Source organism: Leptinotarsa decemlineata, unplaced genomic scaffold, assembly GCF_025532065.1.
Source record: "Leptinotarsa decemlineata unplaced genomic scaffold, Ldec_3_MD MMD2_tig00026354_RagTag_RagTag, whole genome shotgun sequence".
Classification (NCBI taxonomy): Eukaryota; Metazoa; Arthropoda; class Insecta; order Coleoptera; family Chrysomelidae; genus Leptinotarsa; species Leptinotarsa decemlineata.
Genome location: NW_027412702.1, coordinates 13783654 through 13810234, shown reverse-complemented (window position 1 = coordinate 13810234; position 26581 = coordinate 13783654). Strand labels below are relative to the sequence as shown.

The window sequence follows — 26581 nt, the reverse complement described above, 5'->3', positions numbered from 1 at the left end:
TTTGCAACTTCTGAAGTGACGAAAATGTCGATATTATTAGGAGAATGTCACAACGCTACTGTCAAATAGTAATCATGGCCTGCTTACCAAATACCGAATGGAAATACCATTCTGAAGGGACATTTTCACAAATAAATGTTCATAAGTCCGAAACTTGACTAGTTAGGTATAGGTATGATATACATAGAAAGAAAGCAAATTTCAGCAGCTTTCCGAATTTTCAATAATATACAGGGTGTTCCATTTAAAATAATCAAATTTCAGCAACTTTTTCAAGCAAACGAAAAAACTGTATTTTTTTACCACCCTGTATTGAAGTAACGGAGATTAGGCTGACGTGTGGGAAGTGTCCAAGTATCACCTAACTTCAAACCAAATTTCGATATCATAGTACTTCTTAACTAAAAGATATCGGCATTTTTAGAAGTCATGATTTTCGAAGAAAAAAATTGAAATTAATTTTTATTTCGAAAACGGTAACAGATAGGTATAGGGAAATATCAAGAAAAGTTGTCGGGCAATTGTTGGAGATTCCAAAAATAATATTATATACAAAGTGTTCCATTTGAAAAATCAAAGTTGCTACTGCTTTCTAATAGAAGCGGCAACACAGCATTGTCGAAAATATTTTAGTTGGCTAGAGAATGTCCGAATATGCCCTCCATTAAATTTTCAAAGTGATCCGTTGTCTGGTTCACCAGAAACGTCTAATGTGCCATCCACCGTGAATCAGCCTGTATTCTATGAACATTTTTTAAATGAAAGAAAAAATGCTATCAAAAAACCGAAAAAATAGAAAACACGTTGCTCATCAGAGCGAGTGAAAAAGTCACAAAACTCAATAACTATAAATTGCTTCAGCCTTGAAACTTCTTCATGGTACATTTTTTGAGTACAATTATGGGACACTGTTATCTTGATTTTATTTCAAACTTGAAGGTTTGACAGTAGTTGGAATTTGATTGCCAAATGTAGAGTGTTGAATTATTTGAAATCATACATTATATTATATTTGTATATTTGAATTATTCCTTTTTTATTTCAATGATACTTGAAGTAATCATAATTTAATTTCACAGTGTACTATTATTATAGTATTATTCACTTGTAGCGCTTGTATTCACAGTTAGCGCTTGTGTTTCTCATTAAAAAAACAAACTGTTCAAACTGCATTGCAGCATGACATTTCTGAACTATGATTCATTTTCTTCAAATAGCACTTTGAATATAAAATTATATTATTTACGATGAAATGAATGCACCTGTTGAGTGAGCCATCGTTTTCAAATTATTGAAGATGTCAGTTTTCAAAAATTATTTCGATCTTCACGTGATGAATGGCATTTGTTGTATTCTTATAAAATTGGTATGTTTCAAACTCCTTTTCTGAAATATCACTTATTTTAGTGAATACTTCTGCATCATTATAATTTTGATCTGATTTGTGACCTGATATTGAGAGCTTATTGAATCGTATGAGGCATCACTTTTTCAGGAATAACACAAGAGAAGGAGTTGCTAATTACTTCACTGACTAACCAAATCCTTGTATCGAACGAATTTATTGAAAGGAACAAACAAATACTAATACTTAATATTCTACACATTGATTAAATTATAAGTAGCAACTCAGTCACTGGTATTATTTTTATTATAATTCATCACATTGAGAGCTTAATGGAAAATTTAGTGTACGAGAAAACCATATAAAATGTTCTATAACTGAAAATGATGACTAACAATAAACACAATTCTTAATGATTCATGATTTCAGCACACAACCCGATATCCAGTCACCTTGGTTCACAGGCGGGTAGAAAGTTCCATGCTGTTGTAAAATAACTTCACCTGAATATTCAATGCTCCAGAATCATCACAGAACTTAGCCCAATCAGAATAAGAGACTTCCGAATAGCAACTCGTGTCCAAAATATCAGAATTGAATTTCATAGAGTAACAGATAGAACTAAAAATTGGAACAAGGGTGCTATTATTTCCTCTGATGAAAGTTATTTCATAGCGAAAAAGCCCTTCTTCCGTTGATTCTCCAAAGTAATAGCAACCTGAGCAGAACATTTCATCACTTGTGCGAAACATAAAAGAAAAACCAAATATTCTGTCGAATGCAAGATGTAAAACAGTTCCACCACCAAAAGATTCAATATTTTCTAAACTTGGAACCGTAATATCAATATTTCTGATTGAAACATACTTAGTATGATGCGATACACAGTGTCCTGTTATAAATTTCATAGGACCTCTCCACGTGCACAAAATATGGAATCTCAGTGGACAAAGAACAGGTCTGAATGGACAAATCATTCCATGATCAAGTGAGTATTGTTCAAGTCCTTGGTATTCACAACCAAAATTTGGACATCTGATGAAGCGTTGATATACGACAGGATAATTCATCTGACTATCAATGGTTATCATTCAGTTTCTGAAATCAGAAAGTGGCCAATTAAGATCAACACAATACAAAAATGAATGGTAATAATAACATTAATAAGGAATTATGGAGATAAAAAAAACTGAAAAAAATGTCATAAAGACCTGTTCAGTGAATTCGAACAAAACAATTCCCAAAATAAGTAATAAGAAAAATATTCAGTTGATTCAGTTCAGCCGTCAGTATTCGCTTCAACAATATAACCAGTAGCCTGTGACTAGTGATATGGTTAATGTAAGTGAAGCCGATGATACCTCTATTCACGAAGGACGCCATCTATAAGAGTTATTGAAGACTCAATCCATAACGAGGCTCTCAAAAGCAGTCGTTGCAAAGCCAAGCTTCAACTTCGTAATACAGCACCAGACAGCAATGTTTCGTGCCGGGACTGATCTCATAATTGTTGCCAGGCTGTTTATATCCACTGCACCTTTAAGAATAATTGAGTTCATTAATGTATTCATGATTCAGCCTACCACCACTGTTGAGACATATGGCGGATTGAAACAGTATTGTCTAGTGTTGGATCACGAATGCTTTTTGTTTGAAGGTGGTTGACAATGCTTCGTAATGTGTTTCATCAGTTCGGACTTCCATTGTCTAATATAAAATAAATTGATTTGAAATCCCTGAAAAAAATCAAAAAGATTACCCGAAAATAACAATTTCATTGAAAAAAACTGAAATTACAAAGAAATAACATACAAGCAACAACCAAAAAAAAATCCAAACCAATCTACGTCACGACGTTTCGATTGTTAGTATCCACAATCGTCTTCGGGTGATAACTGGACTTATTCCTCCGAGATCTAACTATTTATAGGTCATAGGTCTTTCGAGTGCACACCTATCCCCTCTTCCCTTTCTCCGCTTCATTGGTTTTAGTGGGAGATGACCGTTTGGCGGAAGTTGGTAGTTTTTCGCTTGATTAGAGGTTTCCATATGTTACGTATCTCTACGCTAGCTTGACTTGTCCAACAACGCATTTAGTCAATCTAAATAAATAGTCAGATCTCGGAGGTCCCGAAGACGATTGTGGATACTAACAATCGAAACGTCGTGCGTAACTTGATTTGGAATCTTTCAATTTTCATTTTTTTGGTATTAATATTTTTTTAATTTTCAGCATTCATTAATATTTAATTTTTTTTATTTTTTGGTTGTTGCTTGTATGTTATTTCTTTGTAATTTCAGTATTTTGTTCAATAAAATTGTTATTTTCGGTGAACCTTTTTAATTTTTTTCAGGGATTTCCAATCAGTTTATATTATATTAGACAATGGAAGTCCGAACTGATGAAATACGAAAGCTTTTTTTGGGTTTTCGGGTCTAGTTTTGACCAATATGGTTAATGGTCGGTTCCAAAACCAAATAAAAAAATATCTTAACATTCTCAGTTACCAAATGACATTGGAAAATTGAAAATGATTTATCATGTCCATGTCAAAATATGTAATGAAACAGCTAAAGACTGTTTACGTATCCCCCTTCCACTAAAACATATTATGTCAAAATAAAAAATCTTCTGGAATTTTCAACCTCAATTATTAGGTTACAAATGTTTATGGAACTCATTTTCATATGAAAAAATAAACAGAAGGTTAGTATCACAGTCCCGTCCTAAATATGTAAATTATGGGTCGATATTTTATTTTGGCAATGAAATATATCATTCACAATGGCGACTAACTTAACTGATGACTGAGTAAGTTTGACATATCTAAAATAATTGGCTACACAAGAAAATACTCACATCGTTTTCCTTCAGGATGAAATTATTATTTTCAAGAACGTATCTCTCTCATTGATAAAATGAACTAACTCATAAGGGATTCACCTTTTTCAAAGGTACCTTATAATAATGAAACTCTCTTCTCTCCAGTAACGAGAGTGACATTCAGAAAACATATCGTTCTTACGGAGCAGAACAGCCATCTAATCGTCAAAGTTTGCAATCAATGTATGGCGATTCGAAAACACAAATGACAAATACTTAAAACTGGAGGTCACAAGATAACAGATCAAATAATTTACCTTGTTGGTTCATATACTGCTACACCAAGAGATGACGCAGCCAGTACTTCAATGAAAATAGTAATGAGCCAGAACAAGATTAACGCTAAAAATAATAAAGATACCTTTATGAATTACATCCAGATGATTCAGCCCACTAACTCAGTGCGGCACCCTGGGTCTTTATTTTCGAATAAAGGGAACTCTTACATCGAGAGTTGTGAGAGATTGAGAACAGAGAGAAACATTCGATTTTTCTTTTAATATGACAGATGACCTGATTTGAAAATAAAGCTTCTGGTGTTGTGAAACATCAATGAACATGCTGAACATGCTGAAAAATCTATTTGAACGAGGCTTGGCTAAAAAAAATTCTATGCTTTGCAACTTACAAGTCATCCCATTCAATATATTCCTCTCTACTACCTCTACACTTTTGCATTCGAATTCTTCATTCTGCATTGTTCAAAACGGTGTTTGAAGTCATTTTCTAAAAAAATGCTCTTCTGTCTTTTACAGATTCCCCCGTATCAAACTTGGCTCCTTTCCATGCCTTCTTCACTGTCGAGAATATAGAAAAGTCACATAAGGCTAGATATGGTGAGTAGGATTGATAGTCCAACCTCAGGTTTCCCATGCTTGGCCAAAAATGACTCAACAGTCATTGAGTGTGGGCTACAGCAGTGTCCTGAGAAAGCATCCACAACTTCCCAATGTTTCAATCCGTTTTCATAGTTGAAGGATGTTCTGGGTCTGGTCCCAAAAATCCGTACACGTGACATAGACTCATCCCCAAACGGCTGGAATATGGAGGAGCAATATCAGGCGACTGGGCAATATGTCGTTGGGCTCCCAAGCTCTCACAGAAAACTAATTCCATTATTGTCTATCCACACCCAGTGAATCGTTATAATTTTGTTGGAAATGTATAGTTTATAGAAAAACGATCACTATGAAGATAATTTTGAAGAAGTGGCCGAGGAAGAAGGTTGCCTTTGAAACACCAGACACCATTCATAAAAACGCCAATAAATTACATACTATCACATTATTTTTATATCAATCTATACGTTGAATTTTGATCTTCCCATCATCACTACCAATAGTAGACTCCACATAAATAATGTTTTTCAATAATATCCTAATATTCGCCATTCTCCCAACAGAAAATTGATTGCTTCTTACTTTATAAAACATGATTTAGGGAGACTTCTATGAATTGGATATTATTTGTCATTTACCCCCTTCTTTTGAAGCTATCAAGTTCCAATCTTCTGATATCGATATTTATGAACTAATTATACTTCATTCTTTCCAGCTCTTGACCCCTTCCGTTTTTTTATAAAAAAAATATTTTGGGTCCAAACATCTCTCCACGTTGAATACCACAATGACAAATCATTACAAACCTCACCATTTATGCAGAAAATTATTTATACTGTTCTATCTTTATGTCTCATCAATTATTGAAAATTTTCATTACTTTTCAATAATTATCATCAGTAAATTATTATTTTATATTGTTCTTGTACCTTTATTTCTCATAAATTGTAGTGAATACGAAATGGAAAAGGGATTTCACGAAACGGTGTCTTTCGAAAAATCTTTAAAAAAACAGGCTGTATATGGAACATGTTTTTTAAAAGAATCACCCAAACATCTCCCATAAGTTGTAGTGAATACGAAATGGAAAAGGAATTTCACGAAACAGTGTCTTTCAAAAAATCTTTAAAAAAACAGGCTGTATATGGAAATGTATTTTAAAGAATTGCCCCAAACATCTCTCGAAGGGTGTAAAATATCTAAACCGAGAAGAATACACAAATGAATTACACGTGGGTTACACTATTATTTTTTGGAATGTATTCATTACACACGAAACACGAAACACTCGGTTCGTACAAATATTCGAGTCTTAACCAAAAGTGGTTAGGTAAAACACTTCATAATTTGTTACGAGTTGAAAATATATAACCATCTTTCTTCAGGCATATTGGGAATTATATGATTAGGGATTAGTGTTGAAATTGTTCTGAGAGCTCCCTTATTCTACGGCTCAGACGAATTTTTCAAAACCTACCCTGACCCAACCTAATTTAACCTAACCTATTGAAGAAAATCTTTTTCGTTTTAGGATTACATTAAAAACTTAGTAGAAAAATACTTTTGCTTGAAGGTGGTTGACAATGTTTCATGGTGAATTTAATTAGTTCGGAATTCCATAGTCTATTATGATATAAAATGATTTGAAATCCCTAAATCAACAAATAAAATTGAAATCAATAGCTGAAATGAAATTACGATGAAATAAAAATTTGGCAGAAAATTGAACAATTGAAATGAAATGAAAATTAAAAGATTTCAAGCCAAGTTACTTCACGACGTTTCGATTGATAGTATCAACAATTGTCTTCAGCTGATGACTGGACTATTACTCCGAGAGATGACTCTTTATAGGTGATTCGAGTGATTTCACTCATCCTCTATTCCCTTTTTCCGCTTCACCGGTTTAGCAGGATATGACCGTTCGGTAGGAGTTGACCGTTTTCTTCTTGATTACGGGTTTCCATATGTTGCTGTGTTTCTTGTGCTCGGCAATGTGGACTGTCAATGGCCTCTTATATGGTTTCAACAATATAGGATTTTCCGCACTCACAGGGTATTCGGTAAATGCAATTCTTGGAATCGCAACATATGGAATCTGGAACAGGCTCTGATGTTGTGCTTGGACCCAATTCTTATCCTTTCCGACAATCCTCTGATATAGAGAAGTGCAAGCACTGATTTTCTGTTCCACCATCACTTTGGATTAACCATTCCTTCCAAGATTTTTTTTATAATGCCTAACCCGTCTCGATATCTTCCTTTATATTACAGAGCCCGAAAACACGGTCTACCATAGTCTTGACGATTCCTCTCTTGATAGATTGATGATGGTTGTTGAATTCATGATTTATATACTGTCCCGTGTGAGTGGGTTTTTGGTATACAGATGTTAGTGTGAGTCCTCTTCACCAATACGTCTAAGAATGGCAATTCGTCGTGGACTTCTTTCTCCATTGTGTCTAGTTCCTGTATTTCCATGGTTCCATATTATGAAGGTATCATCAACGTATTTCAACCAGACTCGGCGTTTTTCATGAGCTTCTTCGATGGCCAGGGCTTTTAAATCATATCAGGAATTTCAAATCATATCATATCGTATTAGACAATAGATGTCCGAAGTAATGAAATGGTTTGATCTACTTATTCAATCGACGGTATATGGTATTGGCTAAACGATCATAAATAAAATCCATTAGATCTTCAAAATGTAAAACCCGAATCAAATGAAGGAAACAGAATTACAATATTACGCTACACTACACTACGCAATAGGATTAAACCAGGTTTTTGTTGCAGTTGATACTACACTACAGTACGCAATGGAATTAAACCGGATAGTTTACTGCAGTTGATAAGCCAATATCATCTAGAGTGAAACGTACTATAACAAGCGATCGATCGCGCAAGTATAGACTCTCCCAACTAAATTACTACTGGATTACGATAAGCCCCTTGCCGGTCAGTGTCGTACTTATAATTAGTTTTATATAGGGTAGCAAAAATGGAACATGAATCCTTTGTAATTTCTTTTCATATTTCATTTAGTATTATAGGTAGTAGTACAGTTCATTAAATTGTTATATCATGATACACTCTTGATGGCTTTTTTTACTAGGCGATTACATTTTATCAGAAACAACACAAATTATTCAGACACTGCCAAACGCCAACAGCATTGGAGAACAAATAATGATACGCCATTGACAAGAGCTGCAGTGGAGGTTACATTGAAAATGAGTTTGTACGCATGAGAGCTGGCTCGCCATCACGTTTGGCGCTTGCTGTTTAAGACTTTGTTAATCCTCAGCTCGCACAAGTTTCGACATTTTGGGGTTCATAGGGGGCGACATCTGGTTGATAGAGAAAAAAAATGTTTTTTCAAACATAGAGATTTTGCAATTGGGATTGTTGCATTGTTTCGGCAATGAAGCATACTCTGAATCTGAATTTATATGATATTAATTTCTGCTTGGTGTATTTATACTATGCTATTCTCCAAGAGGGGACTTTTTTCCAAATATCGCCTACACAAAGGAAACCGATCTTCCGCCACGGTTTCGAAAATCGAACACCCTATATTCGGCGCCTCGCCGTATAGCTAATGAGCTGTAGGAAGATAGACTGACTGCACCATTCTCTCTCACCACTAATTTGGATCGCGCCATTGTTAGGATCCCCCTGCTAACAAGACTGACAATCCGAAATAATTGGACTCTCTTACTAATTGGAACAATAGTTGAAAAATAACTTTGAACGCATCATAATGAATCCTCACATAATTCTCGGTCGAGGCACAGACATTATAAAATGCCTCTTCATCATCAGGAGTTCTAATTAAACCTGTATCTAATTATCTCCGAGCTAATTAAATATGTAACCGCAGCGAAATTCGCCGAACAAAGTCAAAAGCATCCTTATAAAACTAAAGTACAAGGCAGCAATTCTGACTTTGTGTTTATCCAACTTTCTGACAGTTCAAGCCCAATAAACATTATAATGAGGCGCTTCATGTATATTTACGTGGCTCTATGAGCGGGGCCGATACTCCATTTATAATCTATTACGCAGGCTCATAATTAGTATCTCGTTTTAATTAATAATTGAAGAGACCTTCCATAAACTGTCATCTTCCTTTATGATGTTCCTCCATGATTTATTTCATATTAGTTTTAATGAAATCTACTTTAGGACAGCCGAGAAATATGAGTGTCAAGAATATGAAGCTTTGAAATGAATATGAAAACAAAAGAATACAAACAACAGCTGATACACGAGCTGATCGATTCTTTAATTCCAATATTATTTGTAGTCATAAAAGGTGAGAAATATAACTTTATATGTTTCTACCACTTTTATTCGTAGCTAATGTTGTTTCGTGCTATAAGAACATTTTCAAACAATTACAGCAATAGTACCAACATTAGTTACAGATAAAAGTGGTAAAAAACATATAAAGTTTCATTTCTCAGTTTTCGTTCTGATCTTCTACCACTTAGTATCGGCTGCATCTATCAATTTAGTGTCTGCAGTGGAATATAAACTAGTCCACAAACGACACATTCGGTTTCTAGAAGAGGTTAATGGATTTTTTATTCATTTCTTCTGTATTTTTAGTATTTATCGTTTAACTGAAATTTTGCGAGTGCAATGTCAACATCAACAAGCACACGAGAAACAAAAGATCTGAAAGTGACTGATTTCATACATCTGTGTGATTTTCTTTCGCACAGTTCAAACTGCTTGCAAAATATTGGCTCCTTGATATTGTATTGGGAAACAAAAGTAAAACGTCGGGCACATATTCATGTTATTAGGTCAAAGTAGTGAAACCATGAAATGCACAAGACTCTTTGAAGGACAATTTGACTAATGAGTTCGATGAATAATACTCCATTGTGAGATACGTGTATACATATATATAGAGACACGCCTGATGAAGCTATTGTGAAGCGAAACACGTGTTGCGGTTTTGTAAACTGTGTGAAATGTATATTATTTTTAACACCTCGACACGTGTTTCGATCACCAAGTGATCATCTTCATCTCTTTGAAGATGATCTCCTGGTGATCGAAACACGTGTCGAGGTGTTGAAAATAACGATTTGGTGTTGGGAAAAAACTCCAGTAATATTCATTACTACACCAAAGGTTCCGAACAGTGCATCATGAGTGTGTTAAATGTGTTAGTCAAACAGGTGATTGATTTTCACCAATTATCTGCCGGTTACATCACATATCTTGACAAATCAAGTTATAGATGTTGAGGAGGGAACAGATAATTATTCATGAAATTTCTCCATGATTTCCATAATCCTCATCAATAATTGATATAACATAAGATTTACTTTTTGTATCCTGATATTGCCGTCTTTCTTTATTTTGGTGAATTTTTAATTTCCGTTCCCTAAATGTTTTGCTCCTTAAGTTTGAATGATTTCATTTATTCACTATTGTTGTAAATTATCCCAGAAAAAATTAACGCTGGACGCCGCTGGTCTTCTTCAATCCACTTTGACTTGAGAAAGGTCGCGTTCAACTCTACTTGTGCTTCTTAATCGTTCTAGATGTCGCGTTGCTTCGAGTATATTTCTATCAACTTCCGAAGACTTTCATTGGGATATATAAGCACTACCAGCAGGCAGATGAGGCTGGTCTAGTTGAAAGCGCGGTACGAAATGAGCTAATGAGGCGATAGACACATATGAGTCTGAAGTTCACTTAAAGTATCTATGTTGTATTGGCAATGTAGTAGTAAAATAAAGTTGAGTTCAACTGTATAGTGTGGTCAAATACTATAGAATTGATTTGGCTCCTCGAATCCAACAAAACCTGGAAAATAGCTTCAACACAGATATCTCCTGACGGGAAATTTACACTCTCGGCCCATTTATATATCGTGAAAGACATAACACATCACAATCAAATGAGTTGCATGGCTCCATCTATCGAGTAAGATTCAAATAACCACCAAACATATTATTATATGGTGAAAACGAACACACCCAACATTTTTCAACTGCTCCACACATGAAAATTAATCTTACTAATTAAAAATCTAATAAACGACAATGCTTCATCAGCAAAAGAGGCAAACACAAAGCCACCGAGTTTAATTTGCGTGAAGCACCTTACTGACCGACCGCCAAATAAATATCACGATGCAATTCCTAAGGTTGGCAGCCGTGGTGCTTCTGAGTTCGGACAACGTCCGGTTCCGGAACAGATCAAAAGGCGTCGTCCTCGGTAATTAAATACACTATAGGGTATTAAATTATACAAGTTGTAACGATTCTGCCTGCCAGTGGCAGTCAGAAAATCCTGATGCTTACAAAATATATTTTATACAGAAAATCGGTATTGGATAACATGAATCATACCACATATGTACTTATAGGTGATCTTATAATGCACTTCAAAGATTTTGTGCTGCTTCTCAAGTTGTTTTTTTTTTAATCGAGAATAGATATTGCTAGTGGAAGCAAATCAAGGAACGTCTCTCAACTGTGAAATCTCTTAGCGACATTCATTCCATCTCGCATAGACATGTATGTAGAATCAAAGTAACAACTCTCCTACTTTCACTTCAGGCTCCTAGCGCCAATCTTGGAAAACTGATACACCCTATTGTGTGTTAGTACGTTACACATAGTAGGACCACAGTAGAATAATACAACAAGTGAGCTCTCTTGCCACGTGATCCGTCCAAGTTGCGGCGGTGTTATCCCGGTGTTATCCAACGCATTCAGTGATGTAGTATTGAAGGATTCGACTGTACCACGGGCATCAGATCAGTTATAATAAACGGTCTAAAATTGACATTGTGTTTAGTTTATTCGCTGTTGTTATTATTGTTTTTAGTTTTTGTAGTTGGTTATAAGTAACTTAACACAAAATCTTCTATAATATCCTCAAATTTCGTGTTTATGTAACCGCACGCCTATGATAAAAAACGAAACTGGCTCCGCACTTCGTTTCGAGGTCACCGAGAACCTTATGAATTTATGAATGAAATTAGTGGGAGTGGACATACTGGTTGATTTTCACTATGGTAGGACGATCCAGTGTGTAGACACAATGAGGTCACGTACACAGTAGAGTTGTGATGGGTAATACTGGAATACTAGATTACCAATTATCACTTGCAGTGAAAATCGGTAAGGAATTGAAGAAATAGTAGGATTCTCAAACTGTTTAGTTCAATACAGTTCGAACATGAGCGGTTATTGAAATTTGTTTTTGTTCGTTCGAACAGTTCTGGAATGGTCCCCAAAGTGTTCGGTTTTTCCCAACCGTTTCATATTTAATCCAGAACGCTAATCATTATTTCGAACATTGGACTAGGTACCTGTTAGCTTACACTATCGGGGAAATATGAAACATGGATGCTTCTGTCAATTGTTGAAACTCCTTAGTGCGCATTGATTCTATGTGAATTTGAAACAGTACGAAATCTAGAACCAAAACAAACCCAGTGTTACTTGACAGTATGGATTCTTTCAGCTCTCCTCCAGGCTCTCAGTGCCCATTAGGTAGCCTCTACTGTGTGCCGATACATCACCTATTGTAATAGGATTGTCTTTTGGTGCCAAGCGGGTTCGTTGCTACCAACATCAATTTAAGCTCCACTGTGTACAAACCCTGACACTCCTTTTGGTGATCGTTATTGACATCATAACAGATCATGGTTACCAGTTCATCCACAATCTCATAGATGGCGTTCTCTTGAGAAAATTGAACTCGACTCATCATTGATTTAAATATTTCAACAATCGAAAACTCCTGCTATCAGTGCCTGTGTGAAAAACATTTTTGTTTTCCCCTTCCCTCTTTTCACTTATATTGTAGCGCTCCTGGATTGAAGCATTGTCCAGACTGTACACACAATCACCGTAGACATCACATATGCACAAAGCATTCCTGACTTAATGAAAGTCCATTTAGGTAAAACGTTCCAGAGTTGGCGTGTGTGTACCCCACTCCCCTCCATGTTACACGACTTGACGCCTGCCCGTATATAGTGTGGTGGTTGATAATTGTTTCGAGTAGCCTCAAGCGTTGGCCAGGAATCCTCTAACAGCTATCATAAAACCGAATGAAAAAAATGAAATGAAAAGTGACCGCCCGGTTTGTATTTTATAAGGATTCAAATTAGATGGATAATTATAATTTTGGTATGTATTATGTGTATTATGTATACAAACTAAACCAAACGTGGAGAATGTGTATAGGGATGTAGTTACCGATCTTAGGATCACTTTTCATTCAAGCAACTATTTATTGTGTTAGCTCCTTGACTTCTATAAATGATTATATGTGCATCAAAAATATATAAGAGCTTCCCGGAATGACACTGAACCGACTGAATATGATTTTTCATGAACATCTTAGAAATTAGAAAAAAGTATAATACATTTAGACATTTTGGATCTTCCCCAGAGGAAGGTTTCTCCTTAAGCTGAAAACGGTGACCAAAATAAATTTTGTCTTTTGTTAAACACAAGCAATGTTATTTGGATCTTCGAAACTTCATTCGAAGACTTCTTCCAGGACGTTCCCTTTGTTGAAGTTTTCCCGTATGTATTCCCGGGTATGTTTTCCCAGTACCCTTTATGTTTCTCATAGACCCACTTTCCAATCTGGTTTCGCACCAAAACCTTTGGTATAACTATACTTTGTTCAGGGCCTATATATTGAGTTGATGATGGGTCTGGAATACTCATCAGCTTTTTCGTTGCATGCGATGCCTGAGTGTCCTGCCACCTAGAATGTAATATATTCCTGAACACCAGTTTCCTTAGTTTTTCCCGCAACTCCCACATCAGTCGGGATGTCACTTTTTCGTTCATTAATGATCCAAGTGTGAAAATAATCATCCGCTCTTTTCGTTGAAGCCTCCAATTGATTATTCTTCCGCATTACGAAATTGCATACATTTCAGCCTGGAAGACTGATGTGTACTGATCGAGTGTGTGATTGAAATGAAGATTTCTTCCCGCACAGTGAATTCCAGTTTTCGTTATATGTTCGGTTTTCGACTTGCCTATAAACACGTGTCTTGCTGAGCATGTTCGCAGATTGACTGTTCGTTCTCCACTCTTTGTGAAGTTGCGATGTCAAATTATGCCGTCTGAGAACATGTTTGGTGTTCGTTCCTTCACATATTCCTACACTCCTGTATTGCCCAATACCATGTAGCTCGGTGAGTTTTCCAGTCTGAATAGGCCCACCGTTGCTCTCCCACTATACGTAAGGCGGGAAGATTCAAAAGTGTCTCCAATGCAGCTGTCGGAGTGGTTTTTATTGCTACCATTACTACCAAACATGCAAGTCTTTGCACCCCGCCTAATTTTTTGATGGCTGTCTGTTGTTCCATTTTTGACCACCAGAGGGATGAGGTGGTGGGTCAGGTGGGGCCTGACTTAATTTCATATTTGACTTAATTTCACACATTTTGTGAAACATTCAAATAATAATGCTTTGCCTTCAATTCATGACGTTATAAATATAATGGTCGTTCTATCCAGAGTTTTTGAAAAAGAATTAGTTAGTTGCCTTCCTCCAAAAAAAATAGAAATCGACTGGTTTTTGCAATTGGAACGTTTTATTTTTGAATAGTAATTATATGACAGTCAACTGCTTTTCTTAGAATTGCTCCCTTCCATTTGAATTGACATATATAACTGAGCAATGCTGGAGTTCTTCAAATTTTCAGAATGCTAATGAAATACAAATTTGCTACTGAAACTGTCGGATTGTGCATGGTATACCTGAAAATGGATGAATCGAACTGATAGCGTAGCTCGTTAGTTTTATATATCTCACATGATTTTTAAAACATGATCTCATCGAATAATTCATTCTCTAGTGGTCTCGAGAATACTCGATACTTGTGACGTTACATCTCTGTTATTTTCAAAATGGACTTGTTTGGAAATTTATTTCGGGAAAATTGCTTCATATCACTTCACTCGCTATTCTGGAGGTGATGACATTTTCAACAGTAATCAATGTTCTCGTTAATTGTCGATGAACAGGTGACAACAGACACCGAAAAAGCTCCATCAATACGAATGATATGACGCGACATTGTGCAGCCTCAAAAATCAAATGTACACACAAAAATGCTGTACCGAGAAATTCAACTAGTGCTGCTTGGAAAATGAACCTAGCGGAATATGTCTTCAGATAATGGCACTGTTTCGAACTTCCGATGTCGCGCTAAAACATTAAATAGCGTTCCGGACGACGCTAATGGATCACTTCAAATAACTTATTATCACTCCTATTGCCGGATTTCGACTATCCCACTCACTCTATCGACGTATCAATTAAAAAGCCCAATTGAAATTGTTTCTCTTCTCTCGACTCGGCCATAGAATTTATAGTGGCAGCAGCGAGTCGAACTTTCATGAAAATCTGTGCCCAGACTTTTAAGTATTCATTGTTTTGAAAATTGATAATGTTTTCAATTAATACTGGAATGGCGTTTTTGTGTTCCATTAGAGCGGGAATTATCGTAGCTCATCGGGTGTATGTTTTTGTTCGTTGAAGTACAACATAATTAGCTTCGAGTTCGTATACAAGATGTTAGGTATAAATAGAGCGGGCATGGGTAAAGTCATCGACATAAAAGAGATGTTTTCGTAGGCGCATTTCGTTGTGAAAACGCACAATATTCATGGAAAGAGACTGAATTTATTTTCAACTATAACTTCACTTTAAACATTTGTTGGAAAATTTTTATTCCCAATCATCAGTGGCGTATATAAAGGGTGTCCAGTTCACTCTCAAATATTGATAAATCACACCTGCAGTCTATGATAAAAATTAAAAGAAAATATCCTGGGTCGTTTTGAACAAAATAAGTCAATTGATTGGACAATAAATAGAATACAGTTCAATTCATAGTAATTAATATTACTGGAGTAATCCAACACCAAATGCCCGATTCCTCGAAGGGACTAGTTCGAAAAAAGGTCAGGAATTAAATCTCCAAGAACAAGATAACAGATGAACGGAAGCATTCGATAAACAACAATAAAAACCAAAAGAAACTTATCAAACAATTGAGAGAAAAGGCCGTTTTTTAGTTAAAAGCCCACAAAGATAACAAAGTAGTAATTCTGGATGAATCGGACTTCTACGAAAGGGTCAATACTCTCATTACTAACGGACCGTATGCGAAATTGTCCAGGAACCCGTTACCAAAGATGACTGCCGAAGTAAAAGACGTCCTCAAGAAATGCGACAACATACTTACCCCTCGACTGAAACGAAAGTTAAACATTTCCAATCCAACGGTGTCGAAACTATATTGCCTCCCAAAAATCCACAAACCAGGAAAATCAATGCGCCCCATCGTGTTAGCTATTGGAGCTCCTACCTACCAAATAGCAAAGTGGCTCATTAAGGAATTTGAAACCTTGTCTATTGCGGAACCAAGTTTTAGTATAAAAAACTCTTTAGAGTTCATACAACATACCAAAAGCGTGTTTCTGCAAGAAGGTGAGATTTTGGTTTCTTTTGATGTTAGTTCCTTATTTCCTAGCGTCCCAATTCCACAGACCCTGCAATACCTCAGGGAATTACTAGAGAAAAATAATAAGGTTGCTTTTATGAACCTCAGGAAGGAACGGCCATGGGAGACCCCTTGTCCCCCTACCTGGCAGACCTGTTCATGAGCAGATTCGAAATGGAAACCAAAGAAAAGTCAAAGTATTTTCCTAGGATTTGGCTAAGGTGTGTGGATGATATTTTCGCGATATTCGATACCAAAAGATTGAATATTGACGACTTTGTTTCCATTTCAAATAATAGATGTCCATCAATAAAATTCACGTACCTATGAGTTAGAAAATAAGGGACAACTACAATTTCTTGACGTTTTGGTAATGAGGAGCCAATATGGAGGGTTAGAATACGATATATTTAGAAAAGAAACAAGCACGTACAGGTATATTCCTAACAGTTCACATCACTGTGGACAGCACAAACGTGCTGGGTTGAATTTTTTAGTGCATCGTCTTTTGACTTTCCCTCTAACACATGATAGGTCCACAAAAGAAAGATGTACAATTCAGGAAATAGCAGCCACTAACGGTTTGTCGAGGGGTATTGTAGATGACATAATAAGGAAGAAAAAGTTTAGGTTAAGAATGAACGAAATCTCGACTTTCAGAAAGGACAAAAACCAAGATAAATACATCTCAGTTCCATAACACCAATATACGAGGAACTTTGGAAATATTTTCAAGGAACTAGGTATAAAGGTGGTTTTTAAAGCAAGTCATACACTACAGAGCCTTTTGGGAAGTCCAAAAGACAAAGTCGAGAATTCGGAAAAGTCTGGAATTTACGAAATTGAATGTAAGGACTGCGATGCAAAATATTATGGACAGACAAAAAGATCTATTAAAGTGAGATACAAGGAACACATAGCCCACTTAAAATATGGAAGACCTGAAAAATCAGCAGTCGCCCATCATATTTTGCAACAAAACTATTCCATAGACTTCAGTTCATGTAACACGTCATAGTCAAAATTGAACTCCCTCTGCCAAAAAAGTTTCTCCCTGTTTGGCCAATATGAAGTTTTGAGCAAGAACCACGAGTACACTCATTTAATTCTGATCTATCCAACACTGAACTTCTGTCTTCATTATTTTCATTGAATTTGTTTGAATATAATTTATTCTGTAAACTACGTCCAAGCTTTTCTTTATGAAAAAACAGGAGATATTATTGGTGAGTTGACCATAGTATGTCAATGTCCTGCGACGCTTGGTATCGTTTTTTGAGATGGGACAGATCTGGTCTTGTTTTCGTGTTTTTTTTGGTAAATATGGAGTCGATAATACCGTTGTTGATAGCAGTTTGTTCGATGAAACTCTGAAAATTATTTTCCAATAGTAGAATATTCAGTAATCTGTGAAGCATACTATTGAATGGTGCTACTTTATGCGAATCGGAAAGTTTCTGGTAATTAGGTATGTATAACAATGTTCAAATAAGATGGTTTGTAAAAAATTGCGAAATCAAGTTGATTATCAATTTTAGCTATAGTCAACTCTGGAAAATTTTTCCGAATAAATGGAATCGATAAATTCAACCGACAAACTGCCTGCCTATACCAGTTTGAGAATCAATTAATTAAATAGCCATTATGAATGCAATTCTCTATGTTATCCATATGAAGAACAAAATTAACTCAATGAAAAGTTTTATTCATGTTAGCTGTATGGGTATGAAAATAAAAGGATAGGTATTGTAGACATGAAAGAGAATATAATCGAGAATATCATTCAATCGGTGAAAATTAAATTTCTAGGCGATTCTTATGAAGGCAAACAATGCTTTGTTTGTAATGGGACTTCTGTCGATGCCTATACTTGCTTCAATGCAAAAATGTTTCATTCATAATAATAGTGATATGTATCAGTAGAATTCATTTCTGTGTTGGGTATTCGATGAAAAATTTGTCGAATAACTTTCATCAACCGAAAAATGTATTCAAAAAATGAACCAATGCACATTGTTCGTTTATCGCCCCGTATACTTTCCGGAAACATCTGAATAAATAATTGCACGCGTAATGGATCCCAATTAATATCCCGAGAACATTCAAAATGTTGACCAGCTAAGTGTGCCCGCATTAAAAGCTTTTAAACGTCATTTTGGAAAACGCATTAAGTGTATTTGTACAACTACTCAGCGAACTCGTAGTGTGCTGCTTGCTGGCTCGCTTACAAAATTTGTTTGCGGATCATAACAGGCGCTAAAAGCTTCTTTAACTTCGGCCGGTTCAACACTACTGATCAATCAGATCAGGAAATAGAAAGAAATTACGGAAAGAAATAATTGAACCAGAGTGAAAATTTGAAACACGTGCAAATAATAAAATTGTTTTATCAAAATGCGTGTTCCGTTCGGGCAACGTACCGCGCGCTTCGTCCATTTTACGGTCGCCATAATCGTCCTACCGAAGGAACTATTCGCAATGTGGTGGATAAATTCAAGTCTATTGATACAGTAAACGATCGACCAACACCCGTACGTCGACGGAACTCAAACTCTGGCGAAAATATCGCCGCTGCCTGTGAGAGTGTACAGGAGAACCCATGGCAGTCAATTTTGCATCGCTCACAAAGACCCGTCCATTGGCAGACCACACAATTCGCAGACCACAACTTAGGCCCAGGAACTGAAGGTTCTTGGGCGTAAGTCCAGGGACTGTGTAGCATAAACGAGCGATTTGAGGGCATGGTCATGGAGATGCGAAATCGTGCGATTTGACCCCGTTAGACTTTTTCTAGTGAGGTGTTCTCAAGTCACAGGTATATGTAAATAGGCCACAAACCACAGCGGTCCTCAAAGCCAACATAACCCATGCCCTCAGTCAAATTCAGGCTAAAATCATGTGCCACAGTCATGCAAAAATAGACGTTTCGGATGCGCTCCACCCAGAAAAGCCGTCATTGACATTTGAGCGATTTTATATTCCACACATAATAGGTCTTTCAAACGAATAAAAAATTTCGATGATATCTCACACAGACTTCGTTTCATTTGAATTTTTTTCCATGAAATACCCTATATTTTGCTATTGGCACTGACAAATGTATAATCTTTGCACAGTTTTTAATTTGTACCAGTCAGAAGTTTCATGAAAACAAACCCAGAATTATAGAAATAGGCATTCAGTGATATTGAATCTATCAATTATCAGGTGGTTGAGATACATTCATAATTATATTTGGTGAAATATCATACATCAGTCTGCTAGCTGAGTGAGCTATATTAAAGGAAAACTGGGCACAAGATCATTAAGGAGAGTTTAGAAGAAGATGAACTAAACGCGATCAATGAACGAATCTCATAATCCTACAAGTTTTCTGGGAGCAGAATATATGTGGTTTTATTGTCAATTAGTTATTTCAATAATAGGACTAATGCATTTATTCTCATATTTCCAAATATATTCATCTACTAGCAGTGAATTAATGTTGAATCACGGTTTGCTTCTCCTCAAACCAAACTAAAATTGATATATTGAAGTCTGATAAAAGTTCGAATAATGATTTATCATATGGAATTTCCAACCGCATATTTTTGAAACCTTCGTGAATCCCTCCTACGAACTACCTGACTAGAACACTGACTAGACTAGACACATGACTGTGTCATCAGTAAAACTAATGATTTTCCAGGAATTTTCTGATAAAACAGATCGTCAATGTATATATTAGAGAGTATGAGACTCAGCACAGTCTCCTGTGGTACAACGTTTCCTATTCTTATGTAGTTGTGGGTTTCTATCCAATTCACCTATAGAAGGATCTTTTTACATATCCAGATAAAGTAAACATGTTTGCCACCAAAGTATTAAATAGTAAATAGTAAATCTATCAAACTATAAAAAAAGTACAGGGTATGATGGAAATTTTTTTTCTAATTGTTCAGCTTTTCATTCATGAACCCGATTCGTTCATCCGGCAAAAATATGAAAAAGGTCAATCTGCTATAAATCAGGAAGTCTTTCCCACACAATGGGAAACAAGTAATGATAAAAATAGATTTGAGCATGCGCAGATTACAGTAGAGCTATGCTATACAAATCTGATACTAATAAGTATTCCTGCCATCAGCAAAGTTGTTGCTGTTTTTCACATCATAATTAAGCAATTTCACTCACATATAAATCAATTGTCGGAATAATAACGCAACGAACGTAGGAATGCAACTACCCGACTATGATATACGATCGTCGACGCCGCGTTCGTTATAATCACATATTGGCAATTAGTTAGGGACTAAATTGACCACCGTCATTATCCTTGGATGATTTATTTCGAACGATCCGACGCGGTTCGAATTAGGGCTCGCGTCGAACTCGATCACACCTCGGGGTGATTGAGACTACAAAACGCCATTTTTTTATCGACAGGTGCAATTTTCAGATCGGCAAAATGTATAAATATCAAACGATTTACTATTTGAATTTCTGATTCCCAGAGTTATAATGTTTTTATTTCATTGACAATGAATTAATCAACACAAAATGAAAGACTAAAAATATTATTTAACCATCAACCTGAAACAAAACAAGGAAATGCCTTTTTCCGATAACCTAAAGAAAATTCTATTCTCGTCTTGACTATGATAGTGTTTCGGCTGTAACTTCTAGACAAAAGCCACTGGCAGTTATGTCGGTTATTTGCAATCTGCATAAATCTCCATTACTTTATTCTGGTACAGGTATATAAGACAGTACTCATCAAAAACTTGCTGGTGAAACTACTCTGGAAACTTGATTATTCCTCCAAAATATAGACGGGTCGAAGAATTCAGTTCTACTTATGAGCATACTTCATTTCAAAATAATTTTCATTCATTCGAAAATCAATATGTATGCATACGAAATGTTTGTTATTTTTATTTCACTAGGTATCTATGTCTAATGTCTATCTCAGTTGCCTAAACCAATACATCAAAGAAAAATTCAAAATATAATCACAACTTTTTGTTTATAATACAATTTCATAATAGTAGTCACTGAATTCTCAGAAATATTATTGCATTAAAACGAAAACATGGTTGTCAAGGTTGTGATTCTATATATTTCATCATCAGTTACCGACAGCCGGGCGGTTCGACGTGGGTGATTTGTTCACTCAGTCAATCGGCCGATGTGCGAGTTGATGGTTTAAGGCACAGGCTGAACGCTCGATTTTCACTTGCTATCGTTCAACCCGTGTTTGGAATCACACGTTAAAAGGTAAAACCTCGTTAGTCTTTAGCTTTTTAGATTTCTACAAGAGACCGATTAAGGCAAAAACGTCATTCATTTCTGATTTAGTGCCTACTATTTTGGAATATATCCAGGATGAAAATACAATTGCCTATCCAGACCCGATACGAATTTTCTTTTCGAAAAACGAGAATCTTTCGTCTTGATGCAATCACTCAACTGGATACGAACCGTAAATGAATACCATAATGAAATAGTGAATATTACTAGTGAAATTTGTTTAGGATATTTTTTTGAAAAATAACAGTCAACAATAAAAAAAGTAAACGATAATAATAAGCTTGGATGACAGCGTTTATTCTTATCCGCTTGATTTCCTCAATGCAGGTGATGCCTGTCTTCACATTTATGAAAAATAATACAGTGTATTTGATCGCTGCGTGCCAAAATTCTCGATAAAATAATTATCCAGCCTACTTTGATGGTGCATTGATAGAGAAAATTCGAACTAAAACAAAATTTTGGTGTAAATACAAAGGAACGGAGACATTCACGCTTTTCACGAATTCAGACGTCTTCGGGCAGAAATCAAAGCAGCCATTAGAATAGCTTATAAAAAAATCATTCAGAAAACGAAGAGCGAGATTATCCATAATCCCAATAAGTTTTGGTTATTCATTAACAAGTCAAAACATATGAATGGAAATGTTACATGAAGGCAAGCTACTCGATAATCCCTCAGATATTCTTGAAGGTTTTGCAGATTTCTTCAGTGGTTCTTATATAGTGTCAACATTGAGTGACCAAGCGAGCAACAGTAGTGATATTCCCAGCTTAGCAATCAGAAACTTTAGTATTGAAGATGTTTATCATACTCTAAAAAAAATAAAGCCTAAATTTACTGCGGGACCTGATCATATTCCAGCATTTATCATTAAAAATTGTGTCTCAGATAACTTGAAACTCTATCACAATATAACATGTTCTAGAGATTGCGAACGTCTCGCCCTGAATTTAAATTGCGTTGCTACAGGGTGTCGGAAGAATAATCTATCTCTCAACATATCCAAATGTAATGTAATGTCTTATTCACTGAAAACCAACCTGAATTTACACAACTACGTCATAAACAATCAAGTTCTGGAGCGTCTTGACCCTACTCTAACAGCAGCTTATCGCATGTATGGATTCTTAGTTAGAAATACAAAAGACTTCGAAAAAGCTTCAATATTGGAATTACTTCATTTCACTTCTTTTCGATCTAGGCTGGAATATGCATCTGTCATGTGGAATCCCTACTGTCAGGTTCATATAAATCAACTAGAAGCCCTACAGAGGCGCTTCCTAAAATATATGTCTTTTAAACTTGAAGGCACGTATCCTACTGTAGGAATACCCTATTATGAATTGCTTGTAAATCACAATTTTTGTAGTCTCGAGGTAAGGCATAAACATTATACATTTCTTTTTTCATTCAAGGTCATTAACAATATCATCACCTGCTCTCAACTGTTACATATGTTGAATTTTTGGGTTCCTAGACGGTCATCTAGGAATAGTGCCACATTTTACCTCAACCCTCCCCGTACAAATATAAAGAAAAAATCTCCAATTTATACAATGTGCGATACCTCTAATTCTGTTAGTCATGTCCTAAATATATTCAACTGCCAAATTACACAAATCAAAAGACATTTCTTAACTAACTGACAGTTCTGTTTTTTTTTAATATAGATTCACAACTTATATTATGTAAGTACATATTTGAAAATGCCACTGTTACTCCCTATTCTGTATTTGGGTCCATTATGTAGAATAGTGTATGAAATAAATAAATAAATAAACATATTCCACTCACCTGAAAATTCATCTTGAGTTCCAGATGCAGATATTAGGTTTCGAATTCGTCAACCGAGTATATTCGGGACGTATTCCATAGAATTTATATCTGTACTTTGCGGTGGCAATATTTAAGTAATATGTATGTGCTTGAAATCTCCAAGATGGTGGACAAACGGTGTAGCATCGTATAGCTAAGCGTTAAATCACATTTTTGTGATTAATAGCAATTCGCACTCTGGTGACAGGATACTAATTTCTAGTCCTGTAGCAGGCCTTCTTTGATATCAGAATTCCTGCATTTTATCTTTCTCTGAAAGTTTGTTCAGGTACGTTTAGGTGGCCCTTAAGCCGCGTTTACACGATGCCAGTTGAGAAGACAGAGGGCAGCTTACTGATAAAATGGCTGGCTACGTGGCCAATTGGCATGCCAGCTGTCATGCCAGTTGTCCTCAAATTTGACTGTTTTGAGGAGTAGACAGAGGAAAATTGACTGGGCGTAGTGACGCCCTCCACCACTCTATCACGACGGTTGTCTTGACAATTGGCGCCATGTGAACGTGGTAGGGCAGTAGATGTCTTGTTTTGAGCCAGTTTGTCTTTGTCAGTCGAGAAGTCTACGTGAGTGAGTTTAATTGCTTATTTTAAAGTTTACTGTTGTGAAAAACCATGGCTCCAAAACGGGGTGCCGATTTGAATTTTGAACTCGTGGAGTTATATAAGGAGCCTATGTGACTGTGGGACCAAAATGATAACACTTGCTGCGATGGCAGAAAATTTAAACATTGAAGGATTTGGTGTAGCAGAGGCAAAATCAGAGATTAAGTCATTTCGCGGTGTACCGCGGAATGACATTCACGCAACTGGCCCGAGACAACTGGCATCTACAATTGTCTCCTCAACTGGCATTGTGTAAACGTGGCTTCACATGCTTAAATACATCACGTATTCGTACTACCTCGGGAAAAATATTGTTACCAGAACTACGTGAACACCTAAATCTTTCAGCGACATTTTGAATCAAAGTACTAATTGCAGACACAGTTTCGAGACTCAAACCCAAGTAACTGATAACCAACAATGACTATGTTGTGGAAGTGATAACTTTTTATGGGAGGGTAAACTGCTTCGTTACCTAACGGGTCGAAAAATTCACTCACAAATTATTTCAACAATCATTAAAATCAGTGATTTATCGAATTTTATATTTTGTCATAATTTCGTAATGCATTTTCTTGGTGCCGGTAAGTGTATGTACCAGCATAATTTCATTATGGACATTATGGTTTCAATATTTCAAACTGTTTTGTTAGGAACCTTTTCTTCCAAGAAAAAAAACAAGCACTACAGAAAAATCCTTAAGGCGCTCTTAGAGCGGTGCCTGTGCGAAAGTAGCGATTCACATTGGATTAAATATCTTTCAAGAAACGTTATCAGGAAGTTTATTCCACATAAACGCTGTTCTCCAGATGAAGGAAATGAACAGTAAAGTTCGAGGTGTACTGAATTGAACCTCAAAACGATGAGCAGCCACAGTCCGTCGCGTATTTCTGATATGTACCGCCCTTGGTGGAATCAAATATGCCAAGTCACTTGAACACTTCCCGTGAAAGTATCTATAGCAGAGAGACAAATATCTAACCTTTCTTCGATGTTCCAGGCTATCAAGGTTGCACGTGATGTTGAGGCGACCGCTACCCAATTTACCAGAGAATTGAAGGAACCTTTCGCGTATTCAGGAAGACTAGAGTTACATAAGTAGTGGTACTAAGAAACTAGTTATAATAGCCAATTTTATATAACGCGTTAAGACACCACAAAGTTAGGTAAAATTAAAAAGAAAATTCAAACCTCGATTATTCAAACGATATTGATCATCTAACTAGTCCTTGTCTCAATTTATATTTGAAGTTGCAAATAAATATTTTCGTGAGGATTGTTATGTTACCTTGATGAAATGTATTTCTGTTGTTTTGTTAGTTATGTTACATTTGCCAAATCACATGTAGGTATTTAGTGAAAACTGACAAACATGACAAAGTGCCGTGATTCAGTCAAAAAACTATCTATTTTCAGTGATTATCAATCCAAAGAGAAGTTCACAAAGTTGAAAAAATTTACCAAAATTGTCCGTAAAATGAATATTTTCATAATGTGATTTCTGTCAGATGCATACTGGCCGTAGATGTTTATAAATCCAAATTTCAAGTCGGTATTTGGAAGATAATCGATCCTGAATAACGAACAAAATTTCTGTGTAAGTTATATTCATGAGTAAGTTACATTAGGTCCGAAACAGTATTACAGTTTTTACATGTTATATAACGATTTGACATTCTCTTTAAGAACTTCAAAGCGAAGGCAAAACGGGGAAATTTCAGTGACAGAGGGAAATTTGGAACAGCTGAAACGATTTTCAACAGGGATCTGGATCAAATGAAAGTCAATAATTTTTTTATGAAAAATAAAAGATTGAAAGCCACAAACAATCGAATAATTTACTACATCACGAAAATCTTCGATCTCGTAGCAATACGAATATTTATCAAACACAATAGTAATTTTTTCCCATTGGATGAAAGATGTCGTAAATGACAACCGGGCCGTTTTTCCTAACACATCACGTGGGAAAGCCAGTAGCGAACACTCAACGCTATAAATGAAGATGTCACGACGTTCTCATATAACAACATTCTTCTTCATTAAGTGCCTCTAATTGAATTGTTACACTTCCAATTAAGGATCCTGAACACTCCATCTACCGTCTGATACGGTATCGGGAGTTTTTCAATCGCGTACATTTTCACCTTCTTATAAGTGCATACCTACTTTTTCTCGAACAAATTCCAAATATTTTCTAAAAGATTCTATTGATGGCTTGTTTTGTCGCAATGGAAATAATTTCTAGGAAATCATACCCACTC

The 26581-nt window shown here is 35.9% G+C and overlaps 1 protein-coding gene across 7 annotated transcripts in view; it reads right to left on the bottom strand.

Annotated features, from left to right (window-relative positions):
• Nucleotides 1-26581, bottom strand: part of LOC111502848 (uncharacterized) — a 243822-nt gene that overhangs the window by 26706 nt on the left and 190535 nt on the right. For 2 of the 7 annotated variants that reach the window (XR_012467880.1, XR_012467881.1), the window contains exon 1: nucleotides 4206-4509. The exons of 1 other annotated variant lie outside the window; for it this stretch is intronic. The gene's annotated coding sequence lies outside the window, so the exon portion shown is untranslated. Of the gene's footprint in view, nucleotides 1-1546; nucleotides 2444-2706; nucleotides 2883-4205; nucleotides 4510-26581 lie in introns of those variants that run through there. 4 more of the 7 variants (XR_012467879.1, XR_012467877.1, XR_012467878.1 and 1 more) reach the window with 4 other exon arrangements.